Here is a 26,191-nt window from a genome sequence, read left to right on the forward strand (position 1 = left end):
TTTTTTGATATTGAACTGCATGAGCTGCTTGTAAACTGTGGAGATTAACCCTTTGTCAGTTGCTTCATTTGCAAATATCTTCTCCCATTCTGAGGGTTGCCTTTTGGTCTTGTTTATGGTTTCCTTTGCTGTGCAAAAGCTTTCAAGTTTCATTAGGTCCCATTTGTTTATTTTTGTTTCTATTTCCATTTCTCCAGGAGGTGGGTTAAAAAGGATCTTGCTGTGATTTATGTCACTGAGTGTTCTGCCTATGTTTTCCTCTAAGAGTTTTACAGTGTCTGACCTTACCCAATCCAAAAATGGGCAGAAGACCCAAATAGACATTTCTCCAAAGAAGATATGCAGATTGCCAACAAACACATGAAAGAATGTTCAACATCACTAATCATTAGAGAAATGCAAATCAAAACTACAATGAGGTATCACCTCACACCAGTCAGAATGGCCATCATTAAAAATCTACAAGCAATAAATGCTGGAGAGGGTGTGGAGAAAAGGGAACCCTCTTGCACTGTTGGTGGGAATGTAAATTGATAGAGCCACTATGGAGAACAGTACGGAGGTTCCTTAAAAAACTAAAAATAGAACTACCATACGACCCAGCAATCCCACTACTGGGCCTATACCCTGAGAAAACCATAATTCAAAAAGAGTCATGGACCACAATGTTCATTGCAGCTCTATTTACAATAGCCAGGACATGGAAGCAACCTAAGTGTCCATCGACAGATGAATGGATAAAGAAGATGTGGCACATATATACAATGGAATATTACTCAGCCATAAGAAGAAACGAAATTGAGTTATTTGTAGTGAGGTGGATGGACCTAGGGACTGTCATACAGAGTGAAGTAAGTCAGAAAGAGAAAAACAAATACCGTATGCTAACACATATATATGGAATCTAAAAAAAAAAAAAAAAAGTGTTTATGAGGAACCTAGGGGCAGGACAGGAGTGAAGACGGAGATGTAGAGAATGGACTTGAGGACACGGGGAGGGGGAAGGGTAAGCTGGGACGAAGTGAGAAGAGTGGCACGGACTTATATATACTACCAAGCTGGTGGGAAGCAGCTGCATAGCACAGGGAGATCAGCTCAGTGCTTTGTGACCACCTGGAGGGGTGGGATAGGGAGGGTGGGAGGGAGACGCAAGAGGGAGGAGATATGGGGATATATGTGTATGTATGGCTGATTCACTTTGTTATAAAGCAGAAACTAACACACCATTGTAAAGCAATTATACTCCTATAAAGATGTTAAAAAAAATTAAATTAAAAAAAATTTTTTTTCAGCTAAAGACAAAAGAAGATGTTGCGGGTTGGAGTTTGGGATTTGAAAGGGGAGGAAGCCAATTCACAGGGAGATGGAAAAGCAAACGTTTGATAAACAAATGTATGCTGGGCCAGGCAGAGACAATGGGACACAGAGAGGAATTTTAACAGACTTTGCTAAGCTCCTCCCTGTCTACACACCTAGTTCATATTATAGTTATCTATGGTCCTAACCCTTCCTGGAACAGGTCCTCAGTCTACATTCTTTTAGGCAGTTTGAGGGAAGGTCAAAGGTTCTTCCTGAATCTTTTGGGCCTTGAATGTTTTCAGCTCAAAATAATCTGCATGCCAAAAAGATATTTGGGGGTGGCAAGTTTTGCTCCCCTGCACTCATAGGCCCTGTCTAGAGTGACAATTAGTAATTGGTTCCAAGGTCATAGGCAACTATATATGGCTTGGACACAGGGAAGGCCAAATACCTGTGGCTTATTTGAAACTCTGCCCAACAGGGATAACCCAAATTGGATGATGATTAACTAACTAGATTATGTGTAACTTCTGGTAGATATAAAGTTAGGGACACACAGAGCTCAGGCTGTAGGCCGAAGGGTTGTATCCTAAAGCCTGAGACTTCAAATGGTCCGTTGCCCAGCTATGGCAACACTGACACTCAAAGGGACCCTCCGACAAAGAGCATCTGTCCACACCCTCACACTTATGTATCTTGTCATAGATCCTTAATAATGAAGGTAAAATGAGTATATCTCTCATGGTCACTCTTAAGGAGCCAGAATAAAATATTCAGGTTCTTATTTCCCCTTTTATTACACTGAAAATGTGATTTGAATCACATGGCTCTTATATCACTCTGAAGACTATGGAATCACATGGCTCTTATATCACTCTGAAGACTATGGAATCACATGGCTCTTATATCACTCTGAAGACTATGGAATCACATGGCTCTTATATCACTCTGAAGACTATGGAATCACATGGCTCTTATATCACTCTGAAGACTATGGAATCACATGGCTCTTATATCACTCTGAAGACTATGGAATCACATGGCTCTTATATCACTCTGAAGACTATGGAATCACATGGCTCTTATATCACTCTGAAGACTATGGAATCACATGGCTCTTATATCACTCTGAAGACTATGGAATCACATGGCTCTTATATCACTCTGAAGACTATGGAATCACATGGCTCTTATATCACTCTGAAGACTATGGAATCACATGGCTCTTATATCACTCTGAAGACTATGGAATCACATGGCTCTTATATCACTCTGAAGACTATGGAATCACATGGCTCTTATATCACTCTGAAGACTATGGAATCACATGGCTCTTATATCACTCTGAAGACTATGGAATCACATGGCTCTTATATCACTCTGAAGACTATGGAATCACATGGCTCTTATATCACTCTGAAGACTATGGAATCACATGGCTCTTATATCACTCTGAAGACTATGGAATCACATGGCTCTTATATCACTCTGAAGACTATGGAATCACATGGCTCTTATATCACTCTGAAGACTATGGAATCACATGGCTCTTATATCACTCTGAAGACTATGGAATCACATGGCTCTTATATCACTCTGAAGACTATGGAATCACATGGCTCTTATATCACTCTGAAGACTATGGAATCACATGGCTCTTATATCACTCTGAAGACTATGGAATCACATGGCTCTTATATCACTCTGAAGACTATGGAATCACATGGCTCTTATATCACTCTGAAGACTATGGAATCACATGGCTCTTATATCACTCTGAAGACTATGTCTATTGCCATGCATACGTCCAGGCACTGTCAGGGAGAAAAACCTCTTCCTCTCTTCTGTGGTGTTCAGTAATTGGGAGGCCTGTGAATTAAACTGACGAAAGATGGATTAGTAAGCGGGGGGGGAAAAAAAAAAAAAAGATTTAATTATGTATGTATGCATGTTGAGCTCCCAAAGAAATGTGACTCAAGAAGACACTTAGAATTGGGGTAGGATATACCATCTTAAAAGGGGATGGAGAAGGGCAGAGGGCGAGAACTTCTGGGAGAACAAAAAACTTTTAGGAAAAATAAATAGGCCCTTAGGAGGATAGGTAGGAAATGTGATAGTTTTACGACAATGTCTATTTAGGCGATTTCTTATCCAGGTGGTGACTTATCTTCTCTTTAGTGATAAGAGTCAATGTCTGTGGTTGTGAAACTCCCAGGGAGGGGATTTATGACAACTGAATTCTTTGGGGAAGCTTTGCTTTCAGGAAGATAAAGGGAGTTTAGAGAAAGTCTCTTCCTGCAGCTGTTGATTCTCAAATGTCTTCAGCTCCAAACGATGCTTTTGCGGCATGTTCTAGACCCCTTCAGCACAGAAGCTTTGGCCTAATGGCACCACAGATCCCTTATTAGCTAAGAAGACTCTGTTTTAATGTTTTCTTCTCCAATAAACCCTTCTGGCAATCAGTTCTTCACTAGGATCCATAAACATTAATTGGTAGCTGGTCAAATATACTTGATGAGAAAATAACATCTTTACTGTCTTGGACAAATGAATGTCTATTTATCTCGTCATTAAAAGTATCCTGATATTATTTAGAGTTCCTCCAAATACCTGAAATGCTAGCATCACAAGTTTTGATGGGATATAACTGGGTGATAGATTGTAATATGAATCTGCTTTTTGAAAGGAAGGTAAAAGATCAAGGAGGGTAAAAGGCTGTTTGATTGATGGCCTGTGTAGGATTTAAATGGAAACGTTGAATGCACATGCATTGCAGTGAAAAGGGAAGGATGTCTGTGGAGGAACTATTAGGTTTCCAAGGAGTTCTTTCTACTATGTCTTTAAGTCATATGTATACGTGTGCGTGTGTGTGTGTGTGTGTGTGTATATGTGTATGTGTGTGTGTGTGTGTGTGTGTGTGTATTTTGTTTTCTCCTTATGAGAACATGTTTCTGAATTCACAGTGAAAGTAAATAGCAATATATAGTTCAGTTTTCAAATATCTGCTTGATAAACAACTTTTTAGAGTGTGCCTACAGTAACAGGAAAAAACAATTACTAAATTTCTTTGTGGCAAGCAGAATAATGACCATCCCCAAGATACCCATGTCCTAATAACCAGAACTTGTGAATGTTACCTGACATAGCAAAAGGGATATTGAAGATGTGATTACTTTAAGGATCTGGAGATGGGGAGATTATCCTGAATTATCTGGGTGGGTCCAATGTGAGCACCCAGGTGGGTGGGTGCTTATAAGAGGAGGGAAGCAGGAGAGTCAGAGAAGGAGGTGTGATCATAGCAGAGGTCAGAGGGATGTGATTGCAGGAAGAGGGCAATGAGCCAAGGAATGCTGGAAGCCTTTAGAAGCTGGGAAAAGCAAGGCATAAATTCTCCCCTAATCCTTCAGGAGGAAAGCAGCCCTACCCACACCTTGATTTTAGCCCAGTGAGACACGTTGCTCTCCTGACTTCTAGAAACGTGAAATAATACATTGTGTTGTCTTAAGCCACTAAGCATGTGGCAATTTGTTACTGCAGCAATAGGAAACTAACATAGTATTACTTATCATTCTGCTAATACTTGCATTTCCTTATGCTTAGTCCCTGGCAATCAATACAAGAATGTGACATTCTGATATTTTTGCAATGAAAAATACCATTTTTAGTCATTAATGTTCTCCATAAGACGTCAAACCATAATTAATTAAAGAATAAAAACACAGCTTATTCATTTGATGTGTAACAAAAGCATAATCCAATCATTGTTGTTTTTCTCTGGGGCACCCAAAGACACAAATTTGTTAAGACCAGAGTAAGAAATTCACTTGTAAGAACTCACATCCTAACCACAGAAAAAGCATCCAAAGTCCACCAGAAAATGTGGTACTGCCCTTAGGTGATAACGTGGGAGGATGCAGCCTCTGACCTTTCAGAATAAGATCTGCTTCTGCGTCTGAGCTGGTGAGGACCATCTAGGCCAGCTTAAAAAGGAAGGGCCTCATTCACCTTGGTCCCTGATTGGAATGAGCAGCTTCCATCAAAGCCTGCCTCCTAGTTATCCTGCCCTGCTTCTTGCCCTTGATCATAACCTAATTTCTGATCTAAGGATCTGCAAACATAAAATGCCCCTCCACAGCTTATTTTGACTACATCCAGTGGGTACCCACAGCTAGTTTAAACATAGCCTGTTCCCACCATATATTTATTGACTGAGAATGTGTGTCCCTTTACACCTGGCCTATACCCCAACCCATTTGTTCCCAATTTCTGTTCTTCATTGACGCAGCACCACTATTTTTTCCTAGGTTGGACAATCAGAAATAGCTTAAGCATTAAATATTAAATATATTGCAATTTATGCAGCAATATTAAGATGGCTTGTGAGTGCTGTCAAAGCTCACAGCAGCTGCACCTAGCAAATGGAAATGCTGGAACTCAAATCAGGTCTGCCTGATTCCAAAGCTCATCTCTTAAACATTATCATATATATTGTCTCTCAGTCAGAAAATCCCAAGCAACTTCTGTATCTACCATCAACAGAGAACCATTCAGTCCTTGTGCCCACACACTGTTGCCAGGATATGCCCACCACAGCTATCTCCTAATAAATCGTAGAACTCCAGCGATACTGTCTGCTGCCCCAACCTTGCCCCTCCACTCACTTCCTAAATCATCTTAGTTAATAGGATAAGCTTTTATATGCTGAATAGTTAATGAGACCAGGTTGCATTTCATCAGAGTTTACACTCATAAACCAAAGCAAGGATGGAAGTGAGAATTTCAGGGCCTAAAACAAGTATACATTTTAGTGATGCCTTTCCATGTTCCTAAAAGAATCTGACAATGAAGCTGCCTGCATATAGGAAAAGTTATGTTCATAAAACACTTGAATTAATATCCTAGAAATGAAAGAAAGCCTTTTGGGTACTGTCTGCTGCATCCTAAAAACTAAAGATCGATGGCTGTTTCACAAAAACTCTTTGGACCAGAAGGAGGCTCAGTGCCTAAGCCAGTGCACACTTAGTCTGCTAAAGAAGAATGATAATTGTCCTCGCTGTTCTGGGATAACACTCGAGTGGCCAATAAAAATTGGAAGAATCACCGGGTATTGAAGGTTGATGGGCCCCAACAAAATTTTGTCAGTGCAGAATTTGATTTTTCTATAATGATATTCATTCTCTTTTAGAAAACAGGCTGAAAAGAAGCCATAGCCATATTCATAAGGATGGCAAATTTGTAACAGAACGAGGACATAGGTAGCAGTGGGGGTGGCATTCACTTGCTTTACTGTCTTTTCTTCTTGTTATCGTATTTTCCCCTTTGCACAGCAGTTCTGCAATGTGCTACGTGAAAGCAGTTGATTATAGTTGTTAAGAACTGAATAACATGAAAAAAATGTTCAACATCGCTAATTATTAGAGAAATGCAAATCAAAACTACAATGAGGTATCACCTCACTCCAGTCAGAATGGCCACCAGCAAAAAGTCTACAAATAATAAATGCCGCAGAGGGTGTGGAGAAAAGGGAACCCTCTTGCACTGCTGGTGGGAATGTAAATTGGTACAGCCACTATGGAGAACAGTATGGAGGGTCCTTAAAAAACTAAAAATAGAGTTACTATATGATCCTGCCATCCCACTCCTGGGCATATATCCAGAGAAAACTCTAACTTGAAAAGATACATGCACCCCAATGCTCATAGCAGCACTATTTACAATAGCCAAGACATGGAAGGAACCTAAATGTCCATAGACAGATGAATGGATAAAGGAGATGTGGTATATACACACAATGGAATACTACTCAGCCATTAAAAAAGAATGAAATAATGCCATTTGCAGCAACATGGATGGACCTAGAGATTATCATAGTAAGTGAAATAAGCCAGACAGAGAAAGACAAATATCATATGATATTGCTTATACGTGGAATTTTAAAAAAAAAAGGATACAAAAGAACTTATGTACAAAACAGAAATAGATCCACAGACATAGAAAATAAACTTACGGTCACCAAAAGGGAAAGGGGAGGGATGGATAAATTGGGAGATTGGGATTAACATATACACACTACCATATATAAAGTAGATAACCAACAAGGACCTACTGTATAGGCACAAGAAACTATACTCAATATTTTGTAATAACCTATAAGGGAAAAGGATCTGAAAAAGAATATACATGTATATAACTGCATTACTATGCTGTACACCTAAAACTAACATGACATTATAAATCAACTATACTTCAATAAGAAAAAAAAAAAAAGAAGTGCCTAAGAACTTAGGCCTCTTAGTGCCTAAGAGGCTTGGGAGTCAAACAAACCTAGATTCAAATTCCAGTTCTGCTATGCAAAAACCATGAGTCTTTGGAAAACATGACTTCTCTGAACCTCAGAGCATTGCTATGAAAATTAAATAATACAACAGACTGACATACCACAATTCTCAAGAAATTTTTGTTGTTGCCATCAAAAAAAACCATCTTCCAGAACTAGAAATTATCTAGCAATTTTGCAAACCAATCCAAATTGAAGAGCTTCTCTTCCACTACAAATATAGAGAAATAATTGATAAAATAGATCAAAACTTTATTTAGTGTGGTGAGATCTTTTGCTTCTGCTTATGACAGAGGAACCAGTACTGGACTTATCCTCCTGCTGTTAAAAACTCTAGAAAACTGGACAAAAATGTGGAACATCTATTTTCATACATGGGACAATACACAGTGCAGATTCAAAATCCTTGAGAAGAAGGAAAAATAAGGTGGGTCCAAGAGGTCCCATGATGTCTTTGGCTGGCTAGGAAGTTGTTCATGCCTAGGGTGACACTCTGTGAGGCCAGGCAAAAATCAACCGGAGGGGAGATGTAAACTGAACAATTCCTCGCTCACACATGATTGGAAAATATTCTAGTTCTCATCAGCTAGCAGGGGTCAGCCAACACTTTCATTAAAGGACAAGATAGTAAACATTTTAGACTTTGTGGGTCACATATGATGTCTGTAACATAATCTTCTTTTTCTTTTAAACTATGCTTTAAAAAGGGAAATATAATTCTCAGCTCCCACACTATTCCAAAACAATCCACAAGCTGGATTTGACCCACAGTTTATAGTTTGCTGAGCTCTGAGCTGGATTGTAGAGACCTTTTTGAGCACCAAGGGTATTCAATAGAGACCCAAGAAGGTCACACCTTGGTAATAGCACTAAAGTAGACATAAAATAAAGGATAGTCTTTTGATTCACACTAGCAAAACTTAAACACAAACTTCAAATGAATCAAGAACAAGAAAACGATAACATAAGAAGAAAAGAGAGAATATTACTAACATCTTAGAGATATTAACAGGGTAATTAGGCAATATTAATGATAATTTTATGCCAATAAATTCAACAATCAGATGAAATGGACAAATTCCATGAATGTACCAATTATGAAAAGGGACACATTTAAATAGAAAATCTGAATAACTTCATAACTAGTAAAGAAATTGAATTCATAGTTGAAAACCTTCACACAAAGAAAACTTCAAGCCCAAATCTCTTCTCTGGTAGGTGCTATGAAACATTTAAAATGTTAAGTAATACCAAGCTTAAACAAATACTTCCAGAGTATAGAGGAACACCTTCAACTCGTTCTATGAGGCCCATATTACCCTTGTACTAGAACTAGACTAAAATATTACAAAAAAGTAATCTATTCACCAATATCCATCATGAACATAGAAAAAGTCTTCAAATAAATTTCATAGAAAATTGAATCCAGCAATATAGTATATAAAAAGGATAATGTATCATGACCAAGTGAGTCTTATCTCAAGATTGCAAGGCTGGTTCAATGTTTGTAAATCGATCAATATAAATCACCATATGAACAAACTAAAGAAGAAAAACCACATGATCATCTCAATAGATGCAGAAAAAGTATTTGTCAGAAATTCAACACCCATTCCTGACGTAAATTCTCATTAAAAAGGGTATCTACAAAAAACCCACAGCTAACATCAGTACTTAATAGTGAAAGACTGAATGCTTTCCCCCAAGGTCAGAACATAAGGCTGTGCATACTTACACTTTATTCAACATTGTATCTGATGGCCTAGCAAGTGCAATAGGCCAAAAAAAAAAAAAAAAAAAAAGAAATAAAGAAATAAAAGGCATATATTTTGAAAAGTGTCAGTTACTCTTCCAACAGCATGAATGAGTTTTGTCTGTTTTGTACAATTAATTTTTGTGTTTTGAGCTTAAAGCCTGTGAACTCACTAAACTCAATTATTAGTTCTAATACTTTTTGGTAGATTCTTTAGAGTTTTCTAAAAGACAGTTTTAATTTTTCCATTCCAATATGATTGCATATTTTATAAAAGATACAAAAACAGACAAAACTCATCTATGCCCTTAGAACTTGGCAAACACTCAGTAAATGTTAGTTACTATGTTATTTGCCTTGCAAGTATTTTAAATTAAATTGAAAGCACGAGAGTTACCAACTTTATAGTACACATACACCTTATAATGACTTCCCAAACTCTTGAAATACCCAAGATGACTCTGGAAATCATCTGTCAGGTCTGCTGTAAAAGAGGTTTTTCTGGGGATAAAAAGTTGTTTTAGCCTTAGGTGATTTATATGATTAAATTAATTCACACTAAGCTATTAGTTTTGCCCTCTAAATGACTGTTTTTAATATTTTATCAGGGTATAATTTACAGATGGTGAAATGTATTAATCTTAAATATAAAGTTCAATCATCTCTGACAAATGCATACAACTGTGTAACTAACACCCCTATCAAAACGTAGAACATTGCCACCATGCTCAAAAGTTCCAGGGTGCTCCAACCCAGTCACCCTCCCCCACAAGACAACCATTGATCTGTTATCACCCCAAATTAGTTTTCCTTGTTTTAGAACTTCATATAAATGAAACTGTACAGGGTGCTCTTTTCTGCGCCTGGCATCTTTCACTCAACATAATGCTAATATTTTTATTTTATTGTGGTAAGAACACTTAACATGAGATTTACCCTCTTAACCAATTTTTATGTGTACAATAAAGTACTGTTAATTATAGGCACCATGTTTGTACAGAAGATCTCTAGACCTTATTCATCTTGCTTAACTGAAATTTTATACCTGTTCAATGGCAAGTCCCTGTTTCCCCCTCCCACAGCCCCTGGCAACCGCCATTCTACTCTCTGCTTCTGAGTTCAACTACTTTAGATACCTCACATAAGTCAAACCATGCAGTATTTGTCCTTCTATGACTACCTTATTTTACATGTACCTGTGAGCTGGAGGGGAACCAGATCCCTCTTGAGCCAGGACACTGGTTAAATTCTTCTACACTTCAATCTCCCTCTCCCATGAAAAGCACAAATATAGAACCATCTGGTCAACCAACCAAAGTCAATGAAAAGCAAGGTTTTTGCTTTTCCTTTTTCAGACTACTGGGATCTGAGGGCATTCTGGTTATAATAGATCATGCCATTCCCAAGGGAAAACTCATATATATTTTGATTGGAGGTTAAGGACTACATAACTATGTAACATGGATATAGGGTCCCTATTTTCTTCAGGACTGTTATTTAACAATAGTGGGAGGCAATATGGTATAAGGCAAGAATATTTGCAGCAGACCCAGGTACTAATCCTGGCTCCAGTATCTACTAGATACGTGTCACTGGACAAGTTACTTCAACTCTATGAGCCTTGGTTTCCTCATCTGTACGTGGGGCTAATACTACTTTCCTTACCAGGGTATAGTAAAACTTTGAGACAATCTGATACTTGGTACTAAAACCAGCTATTACAATGCCAGGCACACAGAAGACATTTAGTAATTGGAACTATTAATAAAAAAAAAAAACTTTCTGCCAAAGTGCCACCATTAAAAATTCACTCCTTTGGGTTAATGAGCTACTCACTTAAACAGTCATTCCTAGCCAAAGTTGTAAAATACGTAATTTGCCTTTAGCACCTACATTTAGACTCCCCTTTTTATGCCCTTCTGTCCTTAAATTGGTATTTGGTTAGAGAGAGAGAGAGAGAGAGATCAGAGAATGCTTGGGAGAAAATGGAACAAAAAAAATTCCCATTTCTAGTTTAGATTCGGAAGTCAGGTGATACATGTGACATATTTAAGAACTTATTTTTCCAGAAAATGGAGCTGGACCAGGCATACAATATAAATTTCCCTGATGTTATGATAGCGTTAGTGCACTATCATTTAAGTGCTACTCTTCAAATATGACTAAAAATATATATGTATGTGTCTTCCCCCAACTTCATGTATTCCTGATTACCTTAATCATTCATTACTTTCTCAAACATTACAACATAAAAATGAGGAATGGCTTCTAGTTAAGAAAATTTGCAAGAGAGAACATAATAATACGGAACAGCTGCAGCCGTGAATTTTATGAATGCTTTGTTGAAAATAACATTAAATGGCAAAATCAGTTCACAGATGAACTCTGCAGCATTTTATGCTATGCAGAAAATTCATTCATCATTCTTGCTTATCTATGATAAGAAGAACATGGAATAACTTACCTTGATTTTTTTACTAGGTAGAAACCATCATCATCTTCCTCATCACCATCATCCCTTTTTCAAGGACCTGGTATATGAAGGGTAACATGCAAGAAGCTGTGGGAAAAAAGACAAGATGCATACATTCAGAGAACTTAAATCAAATTAGGAAACAGACTGTATAGACAAATATGAAAGCACCATAGCAGGATCAGGGTTGATTGGTAAATATCCCTGGTTATCAGGCACTATCTAGTTCCTGAGCTCTGGATCCCTTGTCTACCTAAAGTAGACACCCTCAACCTATCCACACAATTTCTGACCTTAGTAAATACAAATTTAAGGCTTTTCAGACCAAATTTGGCAAAATTATGCCCCATAAGCCAAATGAGACCCAGGAACAGATTTGTTACACTGTACACACACACACACACACACACACATATATTTTTTTTTAAACTTATTTATTTTCGGCTGTGTTGGGTCTTCGTTGCTGTGCACGCGGGCTTTTCTCTAGTTGCGGCGAGCGGGGGCTTCTCTTCGTTGCAGTGTGCGGACTTCCCATCACGGTGGCTTCTCTTGTTGCGGAGCTCGGGCTCTAGGCGCGCGGGCTCAGTAGTTGTGGCTCGCTGACTCTAGAGTGCAGGCTCAGTAGTTGTGGCGCATGGGCTTAGTTGCTCTGCGGCATGTGGGATCTTCCCGGACCAGGGCTCGAACCCGTGTCCCCTGCATTGGCAGGCAGATTCATAACCACTGCACCGCCAGGGAAGCCCACACTGTACATATTTTTAATTTACTCTTCAAATTGGTTGCTCCCGTTTTTATATTGTTTTGTTTCCCTTTATGATTCAGACTTCCGGCTTCTCCAGCAATATCAAAAGATCTGGCAACACTAGATCCATTTTGCACATTACAACAATTAGCTATTGCTAAATAGTAGAAGCCCTCTTTAGACAGGACAGAGGACCTCCGTTCCTTTCATAGACCTCATCACGCCTTTTTGTTCCTTACACCTGGCTTGCTTCACTCCCTTTACCTCTCAGTCTCTGTAGGCACTTGAGTTTGTGACCCATGGTCTAGCCACACTCTCAGACTCAGCATGTAATCTCACTCTGGTCCAGTTCTGACCTACATTTCAATGTTGTTTCTCTTGCCACATTCCTTATCTCAGTAATCCTCCAGCACTGGCAACTCCTGACTTTTGACTTTCTGCTCCTACCCCCACCCCTACAACACTTCTTATCGAAAACCATACCCCCAAAGAATTGACTCACACCTTATTTTAAATTACTTAATGACTGTACCTTTACCCATTGCCCCTGGATGTAGTATAATCAACAGTGATGAGGAGATGTGGTTGGCTGATTAGTTACATGGAAAAACTGTATAATGTATGTATAATGCACGTATAATCTGATATAGCAAGTTCGTATGCCTCTGAACCAAGCAAAGATCTCAGCAAAACCACTATCTCCCTTCAAAATATGTAAGAATAGGCAGCAATGAAAACCCCACTGAAGTAATCGATTTGCGCAAGGACCCTGAAGGAAAACAAAATCTATTAGGTGATAGATTGATGGGAAACTCCACATTTACATAGTGCCAAAGGATCACCCGCATGGATTACTTGCTAGCTGAAAAGGGGCAAAAGGTTAACTTTTCAATAGAGCAAGCTGGCAGTCATCATCTTAACCCAATCATCACATTAACCCAATGATCCTTTCACTAACACAGAGTCAACCGCACATTATATGGCTCTCAATGTGATGCAATCTGCAACACACAGCCTCATCTATGAAGCAATCCTATGAAAAATGTTTAACCTCAATCCAATAAGGTATAGTTCTAAATTCCAGTTTTCAGAACTCTAAGGATTAGAGGAATAAGTTCAATGACACCACAAGGAAAAACAGGTAAATCCAAAAGGTGATTTACTCTAAAGAACAATATCCCCAATCTCTTCAATTATCAAAATCATGGAAAGAGGAGGGAAAAAAAATACACACATACATATCTGATCAGAGAGAGGTTGATTTCATTTTAATTAAAAGCATGGGCAGGAAATTTTCAGTATAAGCAAACACTGGTTTGATCACTCACAGAAAGAGAAATTGTTGGCATAACATCTGGGTACAGCAAAAGCTGTGAGTACAGATACAGGTAACCACTAGCCCAGAATGGTTCAACTTGTAGCCATCACCAGGGAACCAATTAGATATTAAGCCTAACTCCTCCAGGCTTTCAGATCTCCCTTACCTATTCTTTCCTTCATGAAATTCTTGCTCAGTAGGTCTCAGCTTAGTCATTCCTCCATCAGTTTTGCTCTAGCTCCCTTCTTGTGTGTTCCCACAGTGCCTTGTTCTTCTGTCATAGGACTTAATGTTCTAAATTACTTATCTGTCTCTCCCTCTGGCATGAGAGTTCCTACAGGACAAGGCTAGTTATTTCCCAAGTGTCTCATCCAGCATCTAGCACAGGACAGGCATTCAGTAAATATGGCATACCTTGTGACTAAAAATTGAATTATTTCTAGGTCCTCTCCTGAGACTTGGAACCTAGTTCTTAATCCCTCCTAATAACCGAGGCCCAGTTATCTGACAAGATAAGATTTCATTGCCCAGCTGCCTGCAAGTATGTCTGAATATCGCCTCCCAGTGGAATTTTATCACACTGCTCTTTTCATGTCAATGCAGCCCTGTTAATTAATTTTCTAAAACGTCAAACTCAATGTCACTCTTCTTTCTGGTTCTATCAAAATGCTGTGGGAATTTTAAAATACCTGAGATATGAGTAGGTTGGATGGCATTTTAGTGACACCTTAGCCCTCAAAGTCCATTATCTGAATGGTAGTTAAGCTTGGTGTGAAAGAGTCATCCAACTGAGTTGTCCCTATTGAATGTGATCCAGGTATTCACTTATTCTCATTGTCACTCTCCCCTAATTGTCAGCACTTTCCTCCTGTAAAATCCCAAAGAGGTTATCAAATGGAAGTCTAGTTGAAATTTTGACTGTCTTACTATTTCTGGTCTTGTCGACATCTCTTTGACATAATGGGCAACTCTACAAGTATTTAGACCCTCTAATAGAAGGCAGAAGTCAGTGCCTCCACACGAATCCAAAGCAGGATACATTTAGTAGTAAGGCTACTTTGGTAGGGTTGAATAGAGAAGTACCACTAGACTTGGGGAAAAGTTATCTTAAAATCTTCCACTCGTCAGGCAGCGTTTCAGCGTAAGGATGTTTGTTAGCTAGCTATTACTTACATTTTTTGAAAGCACCAACAGCATGTTTCACACAGAGAATAGATGAGGTCCTATAAAGATCCACACATCACATGAAACCTCTAGGAAGCAATCTAGTCCTCATTCTGGAGGCTAATAAAGGGTAATAAATAGTTTCACGAGGTTTAAAAAACATGACTATTTGGACCAGTTTGTCCAGAACATGCAAAAAAATCAAAGAGTCTAATACACCCTCAGACTTCCACAGAGAAAGTACATTCTCTTTATTTGCCTCACTGCTGACTTTGGTAAATTGTCAGTGGGGCTTGCTGCCAGAGTTCTAGTCAGCACCCGTCAGCCTTTTTGATTATCTGCCGTTCTCTGCTTCAAATGCAGCACCCAGCACAAATGGCCAATGCTGTGATCTGCCAAACAAGTCCTTTCTTTGACTCTTCATTAACATACTCCAATGTCATATTCATTCAAGGTCCTCAAAGAGTATTTACCTCACCACCCTACTTTTCTACATTTTTCTTCATAGCAATCACAACTACATCTCTATTCCCTATTAGAATGTAACCTCTGTGATGGCAGAGTTCACCACTCTGTAGCCCCAGTACCTGCAACAGTACCAGGTATATAGAAAGTGCTCAATAAATATTTGTTGACCAAATGAATAATCATGGCAGCCAACACATAGAAAATTTACCATGCCACGCACTGCTAAGTGCTTTCAATATTTTACTGCACTTAATCCTCATAAATATTACTATGAAGGAGGTACTATAGTTATTCCTATCTTATAGTTGAGGAAATTTAAGATCAGAAGACTGAATTTTGCTTAGGACTTATTATTGTTACTGCATCAGTATTTCATAAGGAATAGTAAGGGAGTAAGGGATATTTAAGAATTTAACACACCCTGTATGCCTATGGAGACTAACAACAGCTACTTTCTAAGGGCCAAGCCACATTAGACTTTACATCTCTTTAAATCTCACAACAACGCTATGTGTTCGGCACTGTTATTATTCCAGTTTTATAGATTAAGAAACCGATGCATAGCAACTTGCCCTAGGTCTCACAGCGAGCAAGTGACAGAGCTTAAATTCCAGCTTGGTTAGGCTGGATCCTGAGACAAATCCCTGAAGACGTCTATGAATGGAAAGGAAATAATATTTTATAAAATGCTAGGGATTTTTTACATTGATTATCGAAATGTTAGAGACTAGCACATATTTTATATAATCCTCCAAAAAAGAGACTATGTTCTATTATCTTCAGTTTATGGATGAGACAAGGGCTTAGAGAAGTTTCTAGTCCAAGGTCATGCAGCTAATTTCCAGGCCTATCCCATTTCCACTATCCCTACACTGTCTGGAAGATAGGTTGGCTTAGGGAGAGAAACAGGGTGGAACTGAGCAGAGAAACTAACAGAGAGTAACCAACTGAAGGAAAGTCTAACCTGAGAAGAGCAGACTACAGGATTCAGACAGAGAAAAAACAAGAAAAGACCAAGATTTAGTTCCACGATGACAGAGACAGATTTTGTTTTAGGTATGGTGTATTAGTCACATGATGTAGTCAATTAAGAACATTGTTCAACTTGGCTCAGTTTCTAACTGGGCCCCTTACTAGTTTTGTGAATTTGGGTAAGTCACTTAAACTCTCAAAGCCTCAGTTTCCTAACCTACAAAATGGGTATTCTAATACTGCCTTCCGCAGAATGTTGTTGGGGAGATCACCTGGTATGTAACATGCACTCATTAAATGCTAGTGACTGTTATCAGTGGAGAAACAGGGGACAGACAAATGCTTAGTTCCATTACATCCACTCACCACCCAGTCCTGGCCTGCTGCCTGCTTTTCACACAGTATTAGGCACCGGAGATAGGAAACATAATTCTTAGGAATCCTTTATACCGAATTGCTGTAATGCTCTAGCACTGTGAATTTGAATAATGACTGGATTATCTTGATCATGTTTTTGAGTAATGGATGACCCTTTCAAGCCTGTCTATAGATTTACTGGGCACCTGAAAGATGGCCTAAGGTTGCAAATGGTCACCAGCATTCAGGCTCCAGCGTCTATGGGATTCACACTGGCCCTTTTCTACATATCTTAAGACTCTGAATAAAGGCTCCCTAAAAGACAGCTTCCCACTAAAGTCCCAGTTGACTCACTTGCCTTATCTGTTCTTTTCTGAAATGTCAGTGATAATAATTATCTGCTGATGGGCTAGAATGTGTTTCATCATCCTTTGCCTCTGTCCAGCACATTCCGCTCCTTCTGATGAGAATATACTTTCCCTTCTTCCTTTACCTAATGAACCTCTTCCCTACTGCGGCAGGCAAAATAATGCCACCTCGACAAAGATATTCTAATCCCCAGAACCTGTGAATGTTACCTTACCTAGCAAAAGGGACTTTTTAGATGTGATCTCCATCTTGGGATGGGTAGATTCTCCTGGATTCTCCAATAGAGCCCAATGGAACCATATGGGTCATTATAAGGGAGACGAGAGATGGAGGAAGAGGGCCATGGGCCAAGGAATGCAGGCAGCTCTAGAAGCTGGGAAAGGCCAGGGAATGATCATCTCCTAGGGGCTCCAAAAGGAACACAGTCAGGTCAACACGCTGATTTTAGCCCAGTGAGACATGTGTCAGCCTTCTGACCTCCGTAAGTGTAAGATAATAAATTTGTGTTGTTTTGAGGCACTGTGTTTGTAGTAATTTGTTACAGAAGCAATAGGAAACTAACATGCCTACTTTTACGACTTAGTTCACATATTACCACCTCCTAAAAGGCTTCTATATCTCCCAAGGCAGACCGAGGTGTCAGTGTTCCCATTGCTTGGAGTATGACTCTATCTCCATTACTGGATTCATCACCAAGAAGCTGAATTCCACTCCATTTTCATCCTTTTCCTCCTCTCTTCTAGATGTCTATTAGTGCATGAAGTGACAAAGAAGAGAAGTTCAGGTCACTTCCACATTTTTGCTACAAATGACATCTGGGCAATAAAATGAAATCTATGGGACACAAACACTGACCTTTCAGCAACTGGATATATTTTTCTCTACCTTTTTGGAGCTTCTTATGGTATAGCAAGCTCGCCTACCTGGGCAAGAAACAGAGTCATTCACCAATCTGGCCCTAACCATCTTTCCAGCCTCGTCTTTTCCACTTCCTGTTCTAGACTGCATCAGTTGGGATCCAGCCAGGGAAAGAGAACCCACACCAGCTAGCTCCATAGAGGTAATTTAATACAGGAAACAAGTTACAACCGTGTGACAAGAACAGGAAGAGCAATGGGGGAAAGACGAAGCAACCTAGAGCTTACTAACTGCAAGAAGCTGCTACCGCCCTTAAGGCTGAGGGACAAGGCAGGAGATAATATTACCAGGGCCTGAGAACCAGGAGCCAGGAACACCAGAGAGGAGCTGGAACCTTGGAGGAAGAGCCACTCAACAGAAGTTGAGACCCTGGAGCTTCCCAATAAGATCTAGAGCCACAGAGGAAACACTGCCAACTGCCAGAAAACCAAATGAAAGCCGAGAGGAAGAGGGGGGAGACCACGGCTTCTCGGCTTCTCCCCTTCTCCTGCCCACCAATGTCTGACTAGCATCTCCTATTGGTCAAATCCGACCAGAAGCTGTTTGGCAAGGAAGCCCAGAAAATATATTTGGCCAGGGTCAAAACCCTCACAGAGCAAGGGAAGGACATAGGATGACTCTAAAAGCAAAACTAAGCTCCTTGCAGTTTCCCAAATGTCCTATATGTTTTTCTTATTCCCTTCATTTGAATTGCATCCCCCTTCTCCTCTTATCTCACATATTATCTCCTCTGTGAAGCCTTCTCTAACTATTGCAGGCTTCTGAACTCTAATATCTCTGCAGACCACACCATTCATCTGGTAACGAACCTAACCAATATTGAGTAGCAGCCCTGGTAGTCAACTTTGCTTACATGTACGGCGTGACTACCTAAATACTCTGTAAGCTCTTCGTGGGGCAGGGCGATCTACACATCCACATCTCCCATGGACATCCAGCACATGGCAGGTTTTTGGTAGGCTGCCCCTAGCCTAATTCTAACCACAGAGTGGTATCCTCTAGAAGCTGGAGAGTGCCTGTGACCTTCAGGGGTAATAGTCAAATATTAGCAATCAGTATGGCATGGGCACCGTGCAATCAGAATCTGCCTCAACCTCAAAAGAACAGAACAGACCCTGGTTATAAACAACTAGTACACCTGTCCCGGGGCATGCCTGCTGAACATCTGGCTGGGAACAGAATCTGCAGCCAAAAGAAATGTCCTAACTGCACTATTTGGGTATGTGAGCCTAATTATTAAAATAAAAGAGTGTTATTAAATAAAACAGATTATAAAATAGCATGTTTGCTAAAAAAAAAAAAGTTGTAAGACATTAGATGTATATATATACACACACACATTATGTTGTGTGTATTGCATTATAGTCTATTTTTTGTTTTATATATCTAATACATTATATATTAATATATATTATTTATGATCATCTATATTTTCAGAGACAAATACATATATGCATAAAAAAAACCAGAGTGTAATGCAATGGTTACCTCTGGGTACCCATTAAGGGTGATCATTATTTTCTTCTTGTTTTGCTTATTTACATCATCTGATTTTTCTACAACACTCAAGTTATCACTAATGGGATAAGAAAGTTATAAACCAAGTGAACTTCTTCAAATGTTTCATTAATCTCTGGCAGGTGGATGGATGATGAATGAAAGGGAGAAAGGGGGATGAAGGTTATAGTACATGCTCTAACAATACATTTTTAAAATACCCAATAGCATGGAGAGATTTTATACTCTATGCATGCTCTCTACCCCTCAGAGAAGGAAAGTGAAAAATTAAATTTCATCCAAAAGCACTGTTCTTAAGCACTTATTTTTCCTTCTGGAAGGAGAAAAAAAAAAGTAAAGAGAAAAAAGGCTTATCATAAGGCATGGCTTAAAATTTGAATGGAGATCAGTATTTCGTAAAACGTCGAGGAGACTGGTTTAGAAAATTTTCACTCTTCCTCCTCACACAACCCACCTGCCACCCCCAATGACACCTCAGCAGTCTTTGCATTTCACTCACTGCCAAAGCTGTAAACATCCCGTGACTTGATCACTCAGGTCAACCATAGTCGTCGTCTCCTCATCATCAGGCCAAGCTGAGCGTTCATAGCCAGCATTTGGATTCACAGCAGGGAAACAGAGGGCAGACAGACCCATCAGAGACGTGGTAGCACAAGCTATTTCTGTCCTGACCGCTCAGATGAGGCGAGCTGCCAGTTGTGGGTGCCACAGGACTAAAACTCAATGTTACCAGTGTGACATCTTCGGTGATCTTCATATAACTCTGATTGATTTTCTTTACCGAGATTCTTTATTGCTATTTTCGTTCTATAATTACTTCTCAAAAACCTCCTGTCATGATGACGCCTCCATTCTCTCATTCTCATCTCAGGCTATTACCAAGACAGCGACAAACCCCGTGTTCTTCCAATTCTGGTGGCTTTCCATTAACTTTCACTTTGACTTAGACCTTGAAACTAGGTCAGCTCAAAGTCTCAGCATTTAATTTCTTCTTTTCCAGCAATTAACATCACTTATTAATAAGTCTTGCATTTTAAAGAAAGGTTTAGCAAAATGTCAAACACATCCCTCGTCTATCAAGATAAGAGCTATATTTAGCTAGTTCTAATTAAAAATAGCTAAAATGCTGCTTGGTATGGGATGAGGGGGAAATCTGTTCGATTCATGTCTCCTTTCAAAAACTGTGACAGTTGAGTTCCTTTAGTGCTGTTTATGGTTTGAATTAATATTGTTCCATTTAGTTTGAAATATACAGCAAGCATCTAAATTGTATTATTGATTATCATAGAACACTTCCAGTTCCCCAGTCTCACATGCAGTAAATCCACGTGAAAGGGGTTTTGTGACTCTCATTGAGAGTTAAAAGTATCCAAACCAGAGAATTGGCTCCCAGGTGAATGGTCCCGATAGTCACACTGAAGGCTCCCTAAAGTAAGGGATATGAGGCTGTCAGTGAGTTTGCTATGCAATCATTGCCACTTGACAAAAACTAGGAAGCAAAAGCTCAAAATCTGAACCAATCTGAGACCTGAGGTTCAGTTCTCTATGGAGCAGAAAAAGAACAGAGATCTGCATATCCACAAACCAGTGTCAGTTTCCCTTTAAACATTTCTCCATGATTTAAAAACAAAAAACAAAAAAAAAAAACCTCTCCAGGAAAGGGAACTCACTCAATGTTAAAGAGGTGAAGGGAATAAGTTGTGGTGTGTGGCCTTCCTTGGGATGGGTGTTGAGACCCCAGGAAGGAGATTCCTAGGGAGAACTGACACTTCTAAATCTTGAAGCAAAGGTGCCCATGGGGGGCCTGGGGAGGGGGGGGGTGTTGGGGGGTTGGGAGGTGAGCCATCGAACTTCACCTCATACAATAACCCAACTCCATAGAAGAAAGCAGCAGGAGCCAGTGGCTGGGTTCAAGACGTTCCAGTGTGCAAATATATGTGTTTGTCAGTGTGTGTGTCTGTGCCTGTGTGTGTGTCAGAGTATATGAAAATGCGAGGTGTGTATGTGTTTGTGCATGTGAAGCCCTGTGGCCCAGGTTGTGTGTATGTGTAGCTCAAGGGAAGCTTTCAAAGCCAAGAATAGAAATAAGCTCTAGGTATCATTCTCTTTGGCCTTTTTCTGTCATAAGAATGCCTTCTTTATTTTTTGAGAGTATTAGCCACATTCTTGACATTACACCTTATGTAGGGAGAGGTACCAAGGCATAGCAGGTGAAAAAATGTGACTTTTCTGACAAGAAAGCCAATACGTGTTATCACCTTATGATAGCTGGTTGACATTTCCTGCTCTGCTTTAGTGTGCGTTTGGAATTATCAAAAGAAGCCAAGAAGGTAGGAAAATGGGCCTTCCAGAATCTGCTCTTTGTTAGCTGTCCCCAAGATCTAACTGGTATCAGTAATCTACAATGGCTTTCCCTTCTGTTTCCTACCTGATACTTTTCACCTCCCCTAATTCCACATTAGTAGGCTGGGAGCATCTTAAAGACAGGAATGTGGGGCAGGGGGCGGGGAGATAGGTGAAGGGGATTAAGAGGTACAAACCTGGGGGTTCCCTGGTGGCGCAGTGGTTGAGAATCTGCCTGCCAATGCAGGGGACACGGGTTCGAGCCCTGGTCTGGGAGGATCTCACATGCCGCGGAGCGACTGGGCCCATGAGCCACAATTACTGAGCCTGTGCGCCTGGAGCTTGTGCTCCGCAACAAGAGAGGCCGCGACAGTGAGAGGCCCGCGCACCGCGATGAAGAGTGGCCCCCGCTTGCCGCAACTAGAGAAAGCCCTCGCACAGAAACGAAGACCCAACACAGCCAAAAATAAATATAAATTAAAAAAAAAAAAAAAGAAGAAGAAGCTCTTTCTTAAAAAAAAAAAAAAAATAGAGGTACAAACCTCTAGTTATAAAATAAATAAGCCACCGGGAGGTAATATACAGCATAAGGAATATGGGCAATAATATTATAATAACTTTGTATAGGGGCAGATGGTTACTAGACTTATCATGGTGATCATTTCATAACGTATGCAAATGTCAAATCATTGTGTAGTATACCTGAAACTAACATAATATTGTATGTCAACTCTATTTCAATAAAAGATTGAAATTTTCTCTTATTGATCTCTCTATTCCCAATACTAACATAGTACCTGACATGAAAGTTGGATCAATAAAGGTTTACTGAATTATAGCAAATTTTTCTTCCACAGAGTCAGGTTTCCCTTGCTCTTCCAAAGCAAGATTGACCCTTCAATTCAGCTATATATCCTCAACCTTATTCGTGGTAGAACTCAGTACAGAAGCCCTGAGCTGATTAATAAAATTGTCTTTCCAAGTGCCGCCTTGCCTAACACCCTGATGATGTCATTTCCCTCCTTAAAAATCTAAAGTTAAATACATATCGTGCATGAATTGATTCCATTAATATTTTCTGGGGGCCTGTTATGTGCTTGGCATTGTGTCGGTTCTGGGGTGAATATAAAGATATATGAGACAGTCTCTGTCCTTTGGGAATTTATCCTGTAAGACAGATAAAACATAACCAAATTACTCTGGTATAGGCTATACGTGTTAAGTGCCATGGGCGTGTTCGTGAACAAGATGCCGGTTCAGAGGAAGATGACATCTCTTCCCTTTGGTTTAGTCACTAAAAGCTTCCCAAAGAAGGGGGCATCCAAGCTGGACCTAATAAGACGGATGGGATTTGCACAGGCAAAGAGGAACAGCTTGGATGCTTGAAGTAGAAGGCAGAAGGTGATAATAGTCACAGAATTAGGAACTTCTAAGAACCCCCATCTAGGGCTTCATTGTATATGTTTTCCAAAGAGGTAAAAACTTGTTGTGAATATAATGTGGACAATCTGTCAACTTCTGGAGTACAGCCCCAAATGCTGTGCTTTCCAAATCAGACAGGGAGGAAGTAGGCTCTTTCCTAGAGTGGTGTAAATCTAGTGAGCCGACCACAAGATGGGTTGTTCTCGGCTATGCATCTGCCTTTCCTTTTGAATAATATGTCATTGCCTGTTTAATAGACAGCTGCATTTTAAAGAGAATGGGATGGAATGAGAGAGAGCAAAAGTGAATTTTCAGCAGTTCCTTAACAGTGGTATATTTCTACCAAGATTCAAAGTTCACACACACACACACACACACACACACACACACAAAATTCCACGAGAAACTTATCAATAGAAAGTTCTCATTGTGAATGGAATTTTGTCTACAGGATGCCAAGCATCTACCTCAAACAAACAAAACCACTCAGCAAGAATGCTGCCTACTTGGTATTAAACTTACGGAAATATCCAGAGATACTTGGCTATTCGGTCAAAGTTCTATTTTCCCCAGTATAAAACAGAGAAATCAGCATTGTGTACACACAGCCTCACTCTGCTTACTGGGACGCCAAACCATTGAGTGGGCTTCCCATCAAAACACCAGGCCCTTCTGCTCGAGTCCCTAACGCCTCACTGATCTTGAAAAGGAAATGTGCGCTACAGTATGGAGAGATTGGATTTTTTATAATAGCGATTCACCTAATTTGCCCTCAATTTGGTACTAGTCATCCTGCTAAGACAATTTAAAAGCACCATTCCCTCTTAAGCGACCCATTTAAAGAGGATTCATATCTTGTCGGAAAATTGGATACCAAGTGCACAATGGTCCTAACTTTTCACTAGAATCCTTTACGAAGTGTAGTTAAGGCTAAAAATATTTAAAGTGGATTAAGAATAGAACAAAGAAATGAAGTGCAACTGTGACAGGCTATGAATATTAATGACACTTTCTTCTCATTCCTTTTCTCATATAGTAACATGCCCTCTGCTTTTTGATTCAAGATCTTACTTATACTACAGCACTGAATACCAGCTCTTGGTGCTCTGTGATATGATACATATATAGAGATACAATTAATCTGTAGTCTAATATCTGTCTCACAGATAAGGTGCTAAAAACCATGGTATTTTGACTCCCCACTGCCTAAGGGATAAAGTCCGATCTCCTTAGCCTGGCAGATAAGGCCCTCCACAGGCTAGCCCCAATCAGCTTTTTCAACATTGTATCTCACTACTCCTTTACACAAATCCTCTGCTACAGACAATGCTGTCTCTTCACTGCCCCCTGAAGAAACCACGATTAGTCTTCCCTGTGCATATTTACTCACACTGATTTCCTCATTTAAATTCTCACATTTTCCAGCTTCTACCCATTCCTCACGTCTCAGCACAAATTCTTCTTTTTTAAAATGTTTTTTAATGAAAAAAACTTTGATTGAAATATAGTTGATTTACAATGTTGCATTAGTTTCAGGTGTACAGCAAAGTGATTCAGACCTATATCTGTCTTTTTCAGATTCTTTTCCATTATAGGTTATTACAAGATATTGAATATAGTTCCCTGTGCTATATAGTAAGTCCTTGTTGCTTATCTATTATATATATAGTGGTGTGTATCTGTTAATCCCAAGCTCCTAATTTATCCCTCCCACCCCCCTCCTTTCCCCCTTGGTAAACATAAGTTTGTTTTCTATGTCTGTGAGTCTATTCCTGTTTTGTAAGTAAGTTCATTTGTATCTTTTTTTAGATTTCACGTATAAATGATATCATCTATTTGTCTTTCTCTGTCTGACTTAACTTCACTTAGTATGATAATCTCAGGTCCATCCATGTTGCTGCAAATGGCATTATATCATTCTTTTTATGGCTGAGTAATATTCCATTGTGTATATGTACCACATCTTCTTTATCCATTCATTTGTCGATGGATATTTGGGTTGCAGTGCAAATTTTTCTTCTACAAGGCTTCCATCAGCCATTCCAAGCCACAACGATACCTCCCTCTCCAAACTATACCTGTCTTATGACATACAGTCTTATTTAAGTAACGTGTATCTCCAACCATAAGTTCCTTGAGGATGGGGGAAATGTGTTTACTTTGCAGCCCCTCATGGCTCTTAAAAATGTAGCACAGAGCTGCACTAAATAAATCACTTATAATGTAAATTAATGAATAGATGAATGGATATAAATAACATGAAAAGGCCTATATGGCACTCCATCATCACTGCTTTGTTTCCTTTCTGTTGAATACCTCCAGGATTTTTGTCCTCTAAAATGTAAATATTCTGTATTTAAAAATGCCTCAACATATAGACTTACAGCAAAGCTCAAAACATTCCAGATGCCTAGATCTCTGTCCTGTGACTCCTACAGACTAACTCCAATTGATCTCAAAGGACACTGTGTTGAGCAATGCTTGGAGAACTTGAAAAAGAGCCTTCCTTTTAATAATAATAAAGTACTGAGTCTAGAAATTGTTCAGGCAGAAAGCCTCTATGGTATTTCAGGTGCTGAAGAAAAATACAGCAACGAGGAAGTAAAGCTACTTGTTTCAAGAAAGGTTCAATAAAAGTATATAAACTCAGCAAGAACTGTAAACTCTCAGTGGATGTACCTCTAAAATGTGCCACTGACATACATTCTACATACAGCATAGCATCTATAACCCAATTT

At 39.5% G+C, this 26,191-nt stretch overlaps 1 long non-coding RNA gene across 3 annotated transcripts in view; it reads right to left on the reverse strand.

The window, feature by feature from the left end:
• The window catches only part of LOC309620798, a 432,804-nt gene that overhangs the window by 151,725 nt on the left and 254,888 nt on the right, over positions 1 to 26,191 (reverse strand). For all 3 annotated transcript variants that reach the window (XR_014239635.1, XR_014239636.1, XR_014239637.1), the window contains exon 3: positions 11,854 to 11,949. This is a non-coding gene — a long non-coding RNA (uncharacterized lncRNA). The remainder of the gene's footprint in view (positions 1 to 11,853; positions 11,950 to 26,191) is intronic.

This window comes from Balaenoptera borealis (genome assembly GCF_965194805.1).
Source record: "Balaenoptera borealis genome assembly, chromosome: X".
NCBI lineage: Eukaryota > Metazoa > Chordata > Mammalia > Artiodactyla > Balaenopteridae > Balaenoptera > Balaenoptera borealis.